General features: G+C 56.2%; 1 long non-coding RNA gene across 1 annotated transcript in view; it reads right to left on the bottom strand.

The window, feature by feature from the left end:
* Positions 1–9,817: 9,817 nt before the first annotated feature.
* LOC142602885 (uncharacterized) overlaps positions 9,818–15,662 on the bottom strand; it is a 28,681-nt gene continuing 22,836 nt past the window's right edge. The window contains exon 5 of the long non-coding RNA XR_012836698.1: positions 9,818–12,590. This is a non-coding gene — a long non-coding RNA (uncharacterized LOC142602885). The remainder of the gene's footprint in view (positions 12,591–15,662) is intronic.

Genomic DNA, 15,662 nt, shown 5'->3' on the forward strand with positions numbered 1-15,662 from the left:
GAGCACCGGGATCCCCCCCCTCCCCGCAGTGCTGCGGACAGCCCCGACCAGCGCCGCTCCCTGCGATAAGATACGCCGCCGCCGAGCCACGGGCAGGGGTACAGCCCGGGGACCCCCACACGAGCCCCCTCCTCGCCACCAATGCTCCGCCGGCTTCTCCAAGGACAAGTGTCCGAGCAGGACTGAGTCCGCACATTCCCCCAGCCGGACCGTGGCCACGTTCCCACCCCGACAATCCCCCTCACGCCAGCGGCTTCGCAGAAACCCGGCGTCTCGGCCCCCCCCGGCCACCTCCCGGTCACGCTCCGCAGTTACGGGAAGAGCCGAGATCGAGTTTCCGCACGCACCGGAGAACGGGAATAGCGTCGGCTCCTGCCAAGGACAACACCTCGCGCTGGCAGGTCGCGCAGGTAACCGCCCGGCGCGGTTGAAATCTATAGCTTGCCTTAAACACGGGATTTCACAGCCCCGCGCAGCGTTAACGCGTATCCATCGATACGCATATCTATCGACAATCGAAGGAGATGGATTTCCCGGAAGTTTTCCAGCATTTGGGTATCTTTATCAGGGTGAATTACTTAGGGCAAAGTCCTAATTTGTGTGAAGCGGCACAGCTCTGCTGAAATCAATTCCCCTCTGCCAGCTTCTGCTGGTCGATGAGGTGGCCCGGGATCTCCGCATTGGAGAAGAAATCCAACCAGGAGGAACATATTTGGGCTAAAGCAAAGCATAAACAGAGCTTGGAGAGAGGAGAAACGAGCTGGCCGCTTGCTAGCCCTCTGCTAGCCGCCGAGCCAAATCCTGAGCATCCCTCGGCTCTTGGGAGCCGGCTCAGCTCAGAGACACGGGGTGACGGGGAGGCTTGTGGCAGCGGTAGCGAGGACTGAGCTACTCGCCGCACAGGTTGCGCAGAGTTGGTGCCCGGCTGGAGCAGGACGGGGCTCAGAGCGCGCACGAGGGCTCTGCACACTGGGATTTTTCTTTTATTTTTCAGCTCGTTTTAGTTTTTTTCTTTGCAGGGCCCTGGGGAGAGGGTGAACGCTGCAAGCAAAAAAGAGCGAAGTGGAACGGCGTTGCTCGTAACTGAGACGTTCGGTTTTGGAGATCCTTCCTTGGTTTCCTGGAGATCCCCGGGTCCAATAAATCCCCTTAATCCCTTCTAAAGAAGCGTCCAGCCCAGGGACCGAGCATGGGGCTGGACGTGGCGGACCCAGAGGCGTTCACGCTCTCCCACGTGCACGCAGGGTGAAAAGACATCTGCAAAACCCAGGGAAAAAAAAACCCAAAAACCCCAAAACTGACTTTATTAGAACGGCCTCTTGCAGAAAGTCAAAAGCAAAGTCATAACAGACATCTTTTACAGAGGCAGCTGCGGCCGGAGGGGTAAAGGAGAAGGCCACGCTCGGCCTCCGCGGTGGGACCGAACCAGTTTACGTGTTAATCCCAGTGTGAGCAACCAGAGCTGGCACCAGCCGGAGCCAGTTCTCCGACTTCAGCACTTGGCAGGGAGGCACGGATGAACAAAACTATGTAGCGCAGGCGCTGGCTGCCCAAAGCCCCGGGTTGTTCGCTGTCAGCAAACGGAGCCAGACGGAAAAATAAATACAGGGAACATCTCGAATTTGGCGAGCGATTCCCGAGCCGCTGCGAGGCTCAGCAATAGCCCTGCCTTGGCTTTTTAGCGCCTGCAGCGCGTTTTACAGGGTGGCCGGGGCGGGGAGAAAGCTCCGGTCCCCTCCAGCTCACACGAGTCCATGCAACGCCTCCGAGCTCAGGGATATTTCAAAATTTGCTATTTCTGAAAAAAGGAAAAAAACCCAAAAAACAAAAACAAAAAAAAAAAAACCCCAACACCCAACGACCATAGTGGTGAGGCCGGAGCAGAGGAGGAACAAGGGCGGAGCCGGGATTTTGGCAGGGGAGCGCTGGGGGACGATGCTGCGAAGGGGTTGGATTCCAGGGGACGGCAGTCTGATGCTCCCACGGGACAGCCGGTGCCATCCCCGCTGACAGCCGGAGGGGGGTCCCACGCATCCGCCCCCCACGGATGCTTTTGGAAACGCCACCCGTACGTGTGCAACATCACGAGGGTACGTGCCGCCGTGACGGGGCCGGCACGCGGCTGGCAGCGCCGAGGGCGTCGAGGCAGCGTGGGGAGGGAGGGAGGGATGCGAGGCAGCGTGCGGAGCTAAATCAGGCTGCAGAGGTAAGGGCAGGATCATTTTAAACAGTTAAAGTTTCATTTTAATGGCTATCACAACGGGGAAAACATCCCCGATGGCTAAAGGTGGAGTGTGTACTTTCTTTTTCCGGACACGAGGTTTTGCAGCCGGCCTCCCTGAGGACACGAAGCACGTCCGCATCCGCGCCCCCCCTCCCTACCCCACCGTTTCAGAACCCGTTGGTTAATTTTAGCCGGGTTGATGTCTCAGGGGACCTCTGCTCCTACGCTTTCTAGGAAGTGGAGACAGCCGGGTCGCAGACAGCCCCGCTAACGAACCCCACGGAGGAGATGCCGCGGGGGGGTCTGCTACCCGGGACACAAAATCCACTCGTGCCCTTTGGTTAGGAGCCGCTCAGCACTTGGCCTTTACACCCGTATCTGTTTCAGGTTCAAGGGAAAACCGAGTAGAAACGGCTAAATCCTAACCCTGCTCCTCTGCCCTACTTCAGTCCGCGGATCAAACGGCTCCATTCCCAGCCAGCTCCCCTACAGCACGCGGTTCGCTAGGCTGTGTTTCCTCCCCAGCTCAGCTTCCTTATTTTGGGGACAGACGTGGCACTACTACCCGCTCAAAAGCATATAATATCCTTTCAGAAAATAAAAAAAATTAAAAAAAATTTTGAAAATATTTCCACTGGTGCAGCTAAATGGCCAAACCCCAGCCAAGCTCACCGAGCACGCTTCTCCTTTCTAATTCAAACTCTACCGTTAAGCTTCTCCAGGTTGAACAGCACAGCTCTACAAGCGCCCAGCAAGGGCGCATCCCACCTTCCTCCCACTGCGCCCCCCCCCCCCCAAAAAAAAAAATCATTATTATTAGCATTTCTGACACTGGATCAGACAGTTCTCTGCTGGAAATAATCCAGGCAGAAGCTGGTGGTGCCTCAGCGCACCGGACGCCGCGTCCAGCCCTAGTTTTATGAGTCTGTGCTTCGCACGGGGGTAAACTCACTGCCACGGAGGCAGATTGGCTCAGGGACAGCTAATTAAATCAGTCATTGGAAATAACGGCTGTAGCGAGCCTCGCGTCGTTCCGCCCTCGTGAAGTGACCGTGAGCTGGTCCCATTTTCTCACACGTTCGCTAGGGAAGACGCAGTATCTCATTTTCCACACCAGGACCTGACCCCAAACCTTTCCAAGCGTTTGCCGGCAAACGACAGCGCCGGGTGCATCCGCTCCGAAACCAGCAGGGAAAACTCTCCTCTTTCTACCAGGATGTAGCTCAGAGGAGGGAAGGGTTTTCCAACTCCTTCTGGAGTCTGACATCACCCGCAGACTCCAGCATCCCACGTTACCACGGAGGTAGCGGAGGGGAGAGATGCCGGGTGAACCCCCTGCCTATCGCTAAGCGGAATCACAGCAGCAATCGCTTCACGGTTCAGTTTTTTCCTGGTCTATTCCGCATCTCATTCGGATTTAGGGCTGGAGCCCTAAATATTTTGGAGCAGCTCGGTCCAGCTCCCTTGCGGTCCCATCGGCTCTCCCATGGCACAGGAGAATTAACAATTAACCGCGGGCCGGGTGAGGAGCGGGGCTAGAAGGCGGCTGTAATCTTTCCCTGTTAACAGGCCGGCAGGAGCTGGAAGCCAAGCGGCAGCTGATCCCACTTCAAACGAAACGATTAGGGCAGAGGCGGGCATTGCCGTTACGTTCCACACGGTTGATGGTAGGCTCCAACCGCCCCAGGGATGGGGGCAACGGCGCAGCCCGCCTAGCGAAACGCCGAGAGCACGAAGCACCAGCAGCGTATTCGCGAGCGGAAGAGACCCTTCCCCGCCACCGCGCCTCTTGGAAGCCTTCGGCAAAAACCAGCTCCAAACCTCAACCGCTCCCTCCGCCGCCGTGGCGCGTTTGCTCCGGCCTAAGTTAGGCAGCCCCGGGGCTGGCTACCGGCAGGAGCTGCAACACGTCAGTGAGCGCCGGGTGGGCTTTGGATGCCCTCCGAGCCGCGGAGCCCGCGCTAACATTAACAAACCTGGAGGCGACTCCCATCACCCTGGCTTCCGACACCGTCCCAGGGCGAGGGTGGGAGCGCTGCTACCGAAGCTGACGGATCCTCAGCCGTTTTCTCCGGGGTACAGACTGCTCTTACCTCTCCGTATCTAGAGACCGAGCGGACACCCAGCTAGACACCACCGTGGTTTAATCCCGATTTACGGCCAGCACAGATAACTCCTCTTAACACAAGCCAAGGCCAGTGTAATTTTTGGACACTTTCCTCTTATCAGGTGCTAAACCCCAGTTTCGTTTGTGCATTTTTTAGGTCTCTGGCCCAAATCCAAACCTCGTCTGTGATCAGTCCAGTACAAGCTGGGAAATTATTCCCTAGAAGTGCGTGTAACGGATTTCTACTGTGCCCATTGCCGTCACGGAGTCGGAGCTCGACTCATCCAGCTTTATTGTCTGGGAGCCACGTCCCGACGCTGGTATCCGGGGATGGGGGTGCTCTTGGTACCCAAAGGGATACCCCAGGCCACCCGGGTGATGGGGGGACCCAGCCGCGCGTCCCGCCAGCCTTGGCGGAGGGGCTGGAAGCCAGGACATCCTTCCCGGCCCCTTTCCGACACGCTCCGGGGACGCGCCGTGACAGTCGGCATCCCCCGCACAAATCCTCCTGCGGGCCTGAGCCTTAGCTGCTATTCCAGCAGTTTTCGATGGATAACATTCATACTTTACAGCTTTACGGAAAATTCACCCAGATCGATATGGATCTGCACTTTATTAATTTTTCCAACTACCAGCAGTGAATTAATCCAGTCGGAGACTGATCTAATTTCTTGATAACACCCAGGTTTTCCACATTATCATCAAATTTACTTGTCGTTACCCGTCGGGGCAGGTGGAGTTTTGGTGCCAGGTGGATCACCTCGACGTCGCTGCGTAACGCTCCTTCCAGCCAGCCGAGCCGCCAAGAGCCTGCTGAGAATCTGCCCCGCTGGCGGCTGGCCTCGCCGGATGAGAGCCTGTGGTATTTGAATTGCTTTTTCTTCATTATACCCTAAGAAAAGTTCTAAAGGACACATAAATAAATAAAAACATCAATGACAGCCTGGCTATTTTTGAGCTGCTCCTTGCCCACAGAGATGGGCACACTCCGCACGCCCGCCCTGCTAAACCGGTGTCGCCTCCCGCCTCTGTTGCCCGATTCTGGTGAGATTAATTTGCTTTTTAACCCTTACCGGTGTTCCTGGAGCAGCAGTTCCGGGGTGTTTGCAAGGGAGCAACCCCGGCGATAACCCGAGAGCGCTTTACGGGCAGCCACAGCCTACGCGGGCGCACGACCCTCCCCGCACGCCGCGGGTGCCACCACCCAGCAAAGCTGCTTTCCCCTCCCGCGCCCGTGGGGCCAGCCGGGAAGGAGCGGGTGACTCGTCCCACCTTGTTTCCCTGACGCCCCTCTGCGCTCTACGGCACCCGCGCGCATCAGCATTTCCCAATGCGTTCAACACGTGTGCCTTCTGTCAAAAAAAAAAAAAAAAAAAATAAAATTCCATCTCAAAAAGCCTGGGGATTTGTACCGCACCCGGCCAGGTGAGGGGACCTTCTCCTTCTCACGAGAAGGGCACCGCCGCTGGGACTCGAGCTCGCAGGGACAAAGACCAGCCCCAGCGGGAGTACGCACCTCATCTCGTTCCCTCCGTTTGCCATCACGCATCCTATTTTCTCCCGGGAAAGCGAAGCTGAGACTTGTTTCACGGACTCCCAGAAGCCCAGAGGTCTTGCTCGCGTCCTCACCTGCACGGGAAAACATCAGAAGCTCCTGCGGCGCCTGGGCAAGGCGGAACGAACCGCCCCGGCGTGAGGGGAGCGACGTGTCGGAGCAGCCGCTGGTTTTTAGAACATACCGCGGTGTACAGCATGCGGCAGGGCGGGAGCGCCGGGACGGGAGGTGTGCCGGTGGCGGCTGGGAGCACGGGGAGGGTCCCCGCGATCCCTGGGCGATACGGCAGGCTCACGTGCTTATCGGGCTGTTTGCTCCCCAAGGTGACGAAAACAAGAGGGGAAAAAGATAAAGACCTACGGCCCTTATATTTTTTTCCCTTTCCAGCACTTTGGAAGATGTCTGAATGTTAATTTAGCAACTTCCAGGCAAGACAGTAGCCTTATTTTATTGTAGGGCAACAAATTAATTTAGGAGAAAAAAAACCCATTCGGCATCTGAAATACAGTATTATTTCCTGCACCGTTAATTGGTGGCACCGGTACCGGGTAATTTGTTACTGGCGGCATATTTCCGTATGGCTTCATTCCCTTAAAAGCAGGGGAATTAATTAGGGGTTTGCGGCGGTACGGGGCTGGCACCGAGCGGAACGTGGGCAACCATGGGAGAGGCTTAGGAAACCTCTGGTGGAAATCCCGCCCCTCCCCTGCCTCACGGGGATGAATTTACTCCAAGGCCGGAGCGCCGTGCTTTTCGGAGGGGAGGGTCGGGCTGTACGGGCGCTGTGCGACGGACGAGGCCAGGGAGGGAGGAGGAGATGCTCCGCGTGAAGCTTCACGCTTGGCAAGCCAGAGAACGTCCGAAATAAAAACCGCAAAAAACCTGCGATAATGCAACGACAGGGCACGCTAACGTCTACACGTACGTACACACGCGTGTCCGTATGAAACAACTGAAAGGCAGAAAGCTCCCACCTGACATCAGAGGCGTCTCCCGGACGCGGGGCCGGGAGGCCACGGTGACGGGCACGATAGCTGCGCCCGGTGCCCGGCTGCATTTTGGGCTGCGCCGCTTTGTGCCAGCGCTGTGGCAGAATTAACACCATCGGTTTGTTAGTCGAATTTGGAAATACGCTTGGGCCATTTACTGGAAAAACAAAAATTACGTTTCTGTGAGCCAAGAGCCTGAAGAATTACTGTATCTTGGGCCTTTATTGTAAAACACGGTCGATACTTCTTCATGGGGTCAGAATAAAGACAAGGGCTCCGCTATCACCGGCGCAATGAGTTACAACATTTCCCGACGACCCTGTACCCATCTTTTATCGTTTTAAGCAGCGCGATACGTGACGGAAGCAGGGCGGGAGTTTTGCTGGAAGCTTTCGAGCCTCTGCAGCGTGTGAGCGTTCCTGTGGTCCGACGGCCCAAGGCACGGCTTGAGCACCAACAATTCCAACGCCTTTTTCACTTCTCGCTAGCAACACCTGGCCGGAAAAGCTTATAAATCAAAATATAGCGTGTCCAGGGGTCCTCTGACCTAGCACCAAAATGAGTTACCTTAAGAAAATCTTCCCGTGTTTTACGGCAGTTCCGAATTTATTCTAAAATGATATATTTTATACGTACGCGTTATGTATTTGTATAAACTTGACCTTTTAAGAGCTGCCCTGTGCACTTGTTGAGCATTACGTATAAACCGAATACGAAATATTTCAACCGACAGCTTCAAGATGACGCGCGGGTACAATTCAGGGCTGGGGAAGGGAGAGAAGAGGCAGGCTCAGAAAAATCAAGTACGAAAGAGAAATGTGCCTCTAAGCCCAGCTCCGCACCGGGTTCACGAGATGCTTCAGCCCCAGACCCCGGTCCTCACTCTCCAAGACGCAGGCAGGACGCTCAGGTGACCTTTTTGAGGTGTGCCGAGATCCCTGAGGACAAAAACTAGAGGTGAAATGGTGACTTTAGCTGCCAAAAGCCTAAAAAAACTCAACGCTTTTTGGGCTGGCCAGCAAATAGCAGAAATGTTACAAGAATTCAAAAAAAAATTTCTCCAGTTTCCTACTTTACAATGGGCTTTATGGAAGACCTTTCCTACAGGTAACTTGATAACTCTGACATCAAACCTCTGTTAAAGCAGATCAGAAAATACTTGAGTCTTCAAGCCCGAGCTGCTAAGTGAGGGCAGTGAATTTCCCAACGCAAGGCTTGCGGTATTAACATTCAAAAAAAAAAAAATCACGAGACCCTCAAATATCATGACGCTAAGTCTCATGACCTTTAAGTCAACTGGATTCAGGTTTCTTTTTCTTTGCCTCTTGCCGGGCTTTTGGGACGGAAATAAAAGACCTTGTTATGTTTAGGGAATATTGCAGGGAGGCGCCATCACCCATTTTTTCCCCACATTTACATTTCTGGTCCCCTAAATTCAGTTATTGTATTTTTAAATAGTTCTTTTCGACGTTGACGTGTTTCAATAATCCTTGTTTTTAAGTCAATTCATGAAAGATTTTAAAGCTCGGATGGAATTAATCTCCCTTTGAAGCCGGGTCTGACCAGAACCAGCTTTAAGCAGATCCTGAAGTTTGTCCAACTTGGCTCACAAAGAAAAAAATCTCTTTCCACCAAGCTAGGAGCGGCCTGATGCGTTTTACAAGTTACAAGAAAAGGAGAGGACGAAGATTCAAAGACAGAATTCCCTAATACCGAGGTCCTGAAGCACAGCCCCGCGCTGCACCCCGTCCCTGGGTGCGCAAGACCCGAGCAGTCCCTATTCAATCCTGCCGCTACGTTTCTGCCTTTGATAACGCGTTCCCCTGAAAAAAAAATAATCAAACGCGGGTTCAGAGAAAGCCTCGCGTGGGACTGCGTGGGTTCCCTCGCCTGAAGGCAGAAGGTGGAGTCGCGTGTGTGACGGCTGCTCCATAGCACCGAGCGAAAGCCCTTTCCTGCTTTTCTCCTCCACTGCCGCGGTGCGTATTTCAGATAAAAGTCCCATTTCTGACCGAGGCACGCGCCACTGCTCCCCTAAGTGAGAAGACGGGGTCTGCTCCTGCTCTCCCCCGTCTTTCTCACCATCACAAGGTGCCTCGTGGCTCCGGGCCCTCGGCTTTACCCGCTGCCGTGAGCGATCCCGCCTCGTCCCCCTGGCACGGACCCCCCCGCCATCCCACCTCTGGCTTGCAAACGAGCACGGAAAAACCATCAAATCCTGCTGCCCGTGTTCAGCAACCCCGACCTCCAGCCTTGCTGGCCGCTGCCCTACAAACCCCTCGGCCGCTCCGCAGCGCGCCGAGGCTGGACGGGGCCGAGGGCGCGGGGACGCTGGAAGCCAGCTCGGCGTGTCCCTGCACAGCTCGGCGATGCCCGGCCGCCTCAGCCAGTGCGCTCTATTTGTACGTACAGATAAATATACACAAGGCAGAGCTGAAAAGACAGAGTCAGCTCCTCTCTGAAGCCCTGCAGCTCCTGTTACCGCCAGATCCCCGGCGCTGCGCGGCACGCACGCTCTTTATAGCGGCCGTCAGCCTGGCACAGCCCGGAGCAGATGGTCAGAACGACTTGGCCCGAGGCCGCTGTCAGCCCCCCGGCTCCTCGCCTCACATGATGTTCGCCGTGCCACCTGGGCCTCCCGCGTGCCCGCGGGGCTGGCCGCGACACCGTGCGACCGGGGGGCAGTTGCCGGTGTGGTGGGGGTTAACACCGAACCGTCCCAAAAAATCACCAGCTCACCGCACCCCCGGCATCCCCGTCTGCTACGGCTGCTGCTGCTCCCACCCGAGCACGAGCAACGGGTCTGGGGGAGCCGTGGGCAGAAGTCGGCAGGGAGAGACACCCCGAGCAAAGCCGAATGGCACGGGGGTCACAGGTCCTCAGGCAAATCCCCAAAAGTCCAGCTATCACCCCTGGAGGAGTCATTCCCTCCTCTTGCTGGCCGCTGCTGACGCGGCTTCGTCCCGCTGCCGCCGTCCACCCCTAAGCGGAGGGCAGCGAACGGCAGAGCGGGGTACGTGGCCAGGGCCGCAGGGGGACGAGGGGCAGGGGCGGCAGCAGCGGGGGCAGAAAGCACGTTACGCACCCAGCCGGCCTCCTCCAAAAGGGGCGAGGGGCCAGCGGGGTGCACGGCCACAGCCCCACGGCGCTGGGGAGCCTGCAGGAGAGACGCCACGCGCGGAGATTTGCTGTGTGCATCGCTCAGGTGTTTCCCCCCCAAATTACCGGTGATGGTGCAAAACCTCTGAACTGGGGTAGGCTTTGGGGTGGTGTTTTTTTTTGCCATAAGCAATAGCCGCTCCAGGCGATAGCCCGAGAGCCCCCAGGGTTAGGGAGCTCTGGCAGCATTCCTACGGCCGGGAGCACGTGAGAGCCTGAGCCCTCGCTCGGAGGAGCCCCGCTCAGCGAGCGGCCGGGCTGCGCACGTCCATAAAGAGGAGAGGCAGCAGCGCTCCAACTTCCTGGCGCTCGGGGAATCTTCCCAGATCACGTTACGTTCATGTGTCCTTGGCTCATCTCTGTACAGTTGAAAAACACTGTAAGGGGAGCCAGTTAATTGAGACAGCCGGTCTGGTGGAGCAAAACCCAGGGAAACAGTTCCTTCCCGTTCTGCTTAATTGCAGAGCTGTTGTTTTAACCAAACCAGCCTGTTTGCACAGCCCTGCTCTCTGGAGACGCTCTCCGGCTTGCATTAGCCTGCCTGTCAGGATTAGAGGGTCCGTGGTGTCTGCCGAAGCTTCGCGGTGCTCCCAGGCTGCTCTACAACATGGCCCTGAGCGGCCGGTTCCCCACCGTTTTGGGTCATCGAATTAACCAGAACCAAGGGAGGTGTTCCCGGCGGTGACGGCTGGCCGCTACCTCCAAGCAGACGTGGAACAGGGGGACGAGGACAGCGGGGAGGCAGCGTTATCGCAACGACACTCGGTATTTACTCTGCTGGTGATGCCCATCACGACCCGCGCTGCGTTAGTGTACAACACGAAAGGCTCCTGGTCCACGGGGGGGATGTTCCTAAGCACTGCCACGATACAAATAAATAACGATAATAATAATACTCGAGGGGGGGGTGCCTGTCATCTGACCCAGCGCCGATGGAAAGAGCAAAGAGCTGGCTGCCTGCGTTCGCCGCCAGCGATTTGAATCCGCTGACATTTGGCCGCCGAGCGGGGAAGGGCTGACAGTTGTTTCGCACGGCAGCGGCCGCGGGCAGCTCGACAGCGGGCTCGCCGGCGACGGGGCGTGCTGCCGCACCAAACCAGAGGTGCGCTGGCACTCGCACCACTCCAGCCTTCGCTGGTGCAAACCGCTCACAAGCGGCCGAGCTCCAAACGCCACGTGCGCCACACACAGCCCTCACCGGCAACCCCCAGGAGCCCTTGGCTTACCTCTTCAGGGATAATTCTTTAAGGAATACTTTTAGAGCGATGAAGATGCTTCGTCTCTTCGGTGTTTTCCCTCGTTGAACGGGGACCGGCCCTCATTTCCTCAGCTCTGCGCGGTGGGTCTTCTTTCGCTTTACTAACCCTAAAGCAGACAGGACCCGAAGGAGGAGAGCAAGCCCTGCCCTCAGCCCAAAGGCACCGGCTCCGACCGCAGCCCCGAGCCGTGGGGCAGGGAGAAGGCAGAAGATGCTGCCACACGCACGTCACCAGTGGCTCGTCCCTTGAGATAAACCACGTAAAAGAAGCCACAGACTTGACGGAGAACTACTCACCTCCAGGTGGGCAGCTCGGTCACTCGAGAGCTGCGAACCGACGGGCGTGTTGTCCCTTGAAGGTTTTGCCGGAGCTGTGGAAGCGAAGACGAAGGCAAAGCCGACGACCTCGGTCGGTTGCGGAACCAGCACCAGCTGAGGTGGCACCGATGTTTGCAAATGCAGCCTGCGGTGCAGCCCGCCGGGAAGGCTTGCTCTGCGGAGACACCGCCTCACCTCGCCGGCTCCCCGACTTGCTGGGGCTCTTGGGGAAAAAGCTGATCTTACCAAACGGGAGGGATAAAATCCAAGGGAAGTCGTGTCAGGGAGCGATACGCGAATTACCAGTGTTGCCTCCCTGGTTCCCTAATTTCCAGGGAACTGATAAATAGCATGAATGATTAAAAAAGGCATTTGATTTGGAAGCGATGCAGTGGTACCGCAAAGCTTTGCCACTTGCGTTGCAGTACAATGTTGTAACGCACTTCTGAAATTGTTCTTCTTTCACCTCTCTGGAAGTATGTCAATATTTTACGTGACATAGCAAAATATTTCTGCAAAAAAACCAACCCAACCAACCAACCAAACCCCAGACTAATCTTGCTTGCAACGAAGTGACTGGTACTCCTTCCCGCTGAGTTTGCCTGGACTGAACCTAAGCACGTCTCCTCCTGCCTTTAATCATGATACGTGTGCCTGGCTGGATTAATAGGGAAGGGAGGGTGGTTGGTACTCACCAGCTCATCTTCGAAAGAACCGAATTAGGGGCTTTGCTGAGCACAGCGGCTGTTTCGGCACTCTGGTCAACCTGGGATTTCTCTGGGCAATGTGGAGGAGCTGGCGGGAGAAGGCAAAGCAGAGCATCGGTCCTGGGGGAACGGTCCGTGCACGCTTCTCCTCCCCCGAAGCTGAGGCTTAGCAGGACCCGCAGGAATTGAGCCCATCACGTTTCCAAGAGGAAAGCTGAGCGAACAGCGCTGTCCTTGCAACTGGCTCAATGACACGAATAACGTGGTGCAGAGCTAAGGGGGACAAATGGTAAATCTCCAGCTAAGAACAACGACAATGAAAGTACGGAAGTGAAAATTCATTATCTGAGGCTGCTCGGGAGCTCTCCTGAGGGATCCTCTCAGGCTTTCTGGGTTGCTTTAACCCTTTGGGTCTGCCTCCAGCACTCAGGCCGATGTGCTGTGCCACTGCCTTTGCTTTCCTCCCCCTTTTTGCGACCACGCTCCCCCCCCCATTTCTTTATCAAAACAACTTCCTCCTCCTCCAAACAAAGCACCGTGCCTCTCACCAGACCCGCAGTGTCGTGCCATTTGGCGCTCAGCTGCCCGAAACTATGCAAGCAGAACAAAAAGCATAATGTGATTTTTGGTCAGCTGCTCGAGGAAAGACTCTAATAACGTTTTCTCCTATTTCCAACAGCTCACGGGGAGGTTGGAGCAGCGAGTGGACAAGACAGACAGCCCAGCTCCACAGGTGAGCTCATTCGTTCCCACCCGAGCAGAGGTCTTTCCTGACTACTTTGTGGTCTCCTGGAGCAGAGGGGTACATTTTCAGCACTGCCAATGTTGCTGAGGATGCCCCGGCACCCTGCCAGGTCTCTGAAAAGTTAGAGATGCCCATCAGGCATCTCCATGGCAACCCTGGGATGCTCATTCCAGCCGGATGCAGTGTCTGTGTCGGAGCAGCAGGCTGTCAGGTTCATCTTCTAGCGCCTTTTGGAAGGGCAGCGGGAACCGAGAGGGTGTCTGGTTCCTCTCGATGCCCTTCCAGGCTGCTGGGGAAGCAGCACGCCTCGGGGCTTCGACCTGGGGAACCGGCCAACCGGTTCTTCCAAGGTGGTAGCAAAGTACCTGGCAAAGCTTAAAGGTTTGGCCGGTGCAAAAATGCTTCGGTGTTTTGGGGTTCTCCCACGGCCGGGTGCGCAGCAGCGAGCGCAGGCAGCCTGTACTTGGCGGGTACAGCAAATGGCCCATGTCTCCATCGCCACCACGTAGACCATCCAGCTCCTTCCGCAGCATGCCGGTACCTTGGGTTAAGAAGAAATAACCCCAATGCCAACTGTTTCACGACCTTGCCTCCAAATGCCCACCCAGGTCCTTTGGCTCTAGCTCCAGGTAAACACGACCAGGGAGCGTGCCCATCTGCAGGCGCACCCCCAAGGGACAACCAGCCCACTCTTACGGTGTCTCAGGAAGGAAGGTTTGGGGGTGTCATCCCCCCCCAGGGCCACTGTCACTCCAGAGGGCTGATCACTACCACGTCCGCTTTCCCTCAAACACCGCTACCGAGTTGCACGTAGTTTTTCCAAACTTGCTTTCTATTTACGTTTGCCATTGCATTAGAAATACCGGGTCGATCGGGCAGGGCAGATAACTCGTGCGTCTACTGGGGCAACAAGAAAAAGGGCTTTGCTCATCTCTGCAGCAGAGAGATGTTGATAAATGCAGAAGACGACGTCTTGGACCTTCTGCATCTCCCAGGAAGCGATACGCTGTTTGTTTAATTAGAAGGGGCAAGGCTCCCTCCTGAATAAACCAGAAATAGCCTTCCAGGGGAAAAAAAAAAAAAAATCAAGCTGCCTGGCTATTCTGGAGGACTCTAGGAAAGAACAGCTATAAAATCTCCACCAGACTTGCCCAGTACGAGAGCCAGAGTTTCAGAGGAGGGGTGTGTTGAGACAGAGAGTCTGCTTGGTGGGAGAGACCCCCTTCATATTTACTATAGCTGTAAGGAGATTTTGCACGTTTTCCCACCGCCCCCCCTCGTTTCTTCACCTGTCTCTCAAAAGATCTGCAACTGGACTACCCATCTCAGATGCGTTTCGCATCGTACGATAACCTAGCTTGCCTGAGGGTAATTTTACGGTAAGTGGTTAACAATTAGGCATGTCACCCAAGCGCATGGCCAACGCGTAATTTAGGTTACTGGGACACCTTAACAAACGACCTCTAAACCCTCTGCAGGGCTTCCAAAAGCCAACACAGGCTGTGCCTGGAAAAGCTGAACGAGCCATTTTGAGACCCGGTCTGGCGGTGGTTGGGAGAGGACGAAACCTCTTCCAGGGACCAGCGGCAGCCAGGAGAGCTCGCTGGCCTCCCAGCGAGGTCAGGGGGAGGCAGGCCATCGCACTTGCCCTGATTGCCTTCAAAGGCTGAGGTATTTCGAGATTATAAAAGGATTAATGCCTTAATGACCGCGCGCAGCCCAGCCAGAACCGCTCTCCTCGTCTAGAAAGGCCAGGAACAAAACATAAGCCAAGCAACACGCTGAAGGTCAATGGATCCGTGCTCTGACAGACAAGACAGCATAGTTCTCCCGCCTGGCAACCTTTGGTGGTGAATGTCCTGCCAACGGCCCCCCCTCCCTCCTCCAGCAGCCCTGCCTGGTGCTGCAGGCTGAGCAGCATCCAGCCGTCACCACGCGACGGGGAGAGGAGCACCCTGCCAGGGCCACCCCACCCGGCCGAGGACACGAAGCCGCTCCTGCGGGTCTCTGCCACAGGGTATTTTTCAGTTTTAAGAAACCTTAGCAAAACACGCGCTGAATCTTCGGATGCTGAAAGCTCGCTCTTCAAGGAAGAAAGAGTAGCGATCATCACAGGAATGTCACTGAAAAAAAAAAGGAAAGTTGCAGAAACCTGCAGAAACATTTGCAGTCCTCGCTCTGGGCATGGAGACGTGAAGCTTTTATTCCCCAAGGCACAGCTCCGCTCCTCGCCCAGCTCCGCGCTCAACGCACGGCTGCTTCCAGCGTCCCAGTGCGGGCAGGCAGGCCAGGGCTGCCCACGTGCTCCCCAGCGGAACGAGCGCTGCGCCGTCTCCCCAGCCAGGCGCCAACCAGGCTTGGCTTTTACGGACCACCGACCCCATCCGAGACGCGATACCTCCTGCCAGAAGCTCTCCCGCCCGGAGACGGCTACTTCCCCACGGCAGGTAGACTCCAGCACGGAGGCAGGTAGACCGGCATCAAAGCATCGCCCCTGCTGTGTTTCTTCCTGGGGGGGTCGTGGCGTTCGATTCGGTTTTGCGCCAACCCTCATTGTCTCCCTGCAATCTAAATACGTCCTGCCCTGTCCTCGCAGGACT

The sequence above is a fragment of the Balearica regulorum genome, chromosome 9 (assembly GCF_011004875.1).
Source record: "Balearica regulorum gibbericeps isolate bBalReg1 chromosome 9, bBalReg1.pri, whole genome shotgun sequence".
In the NCBI taxonomy this organism is placed as follows: Eukaryota; Metazoa; Chordata; class Aves; order Gruiformes; family Gruidae; genus Balearica; species Balearica regulorum.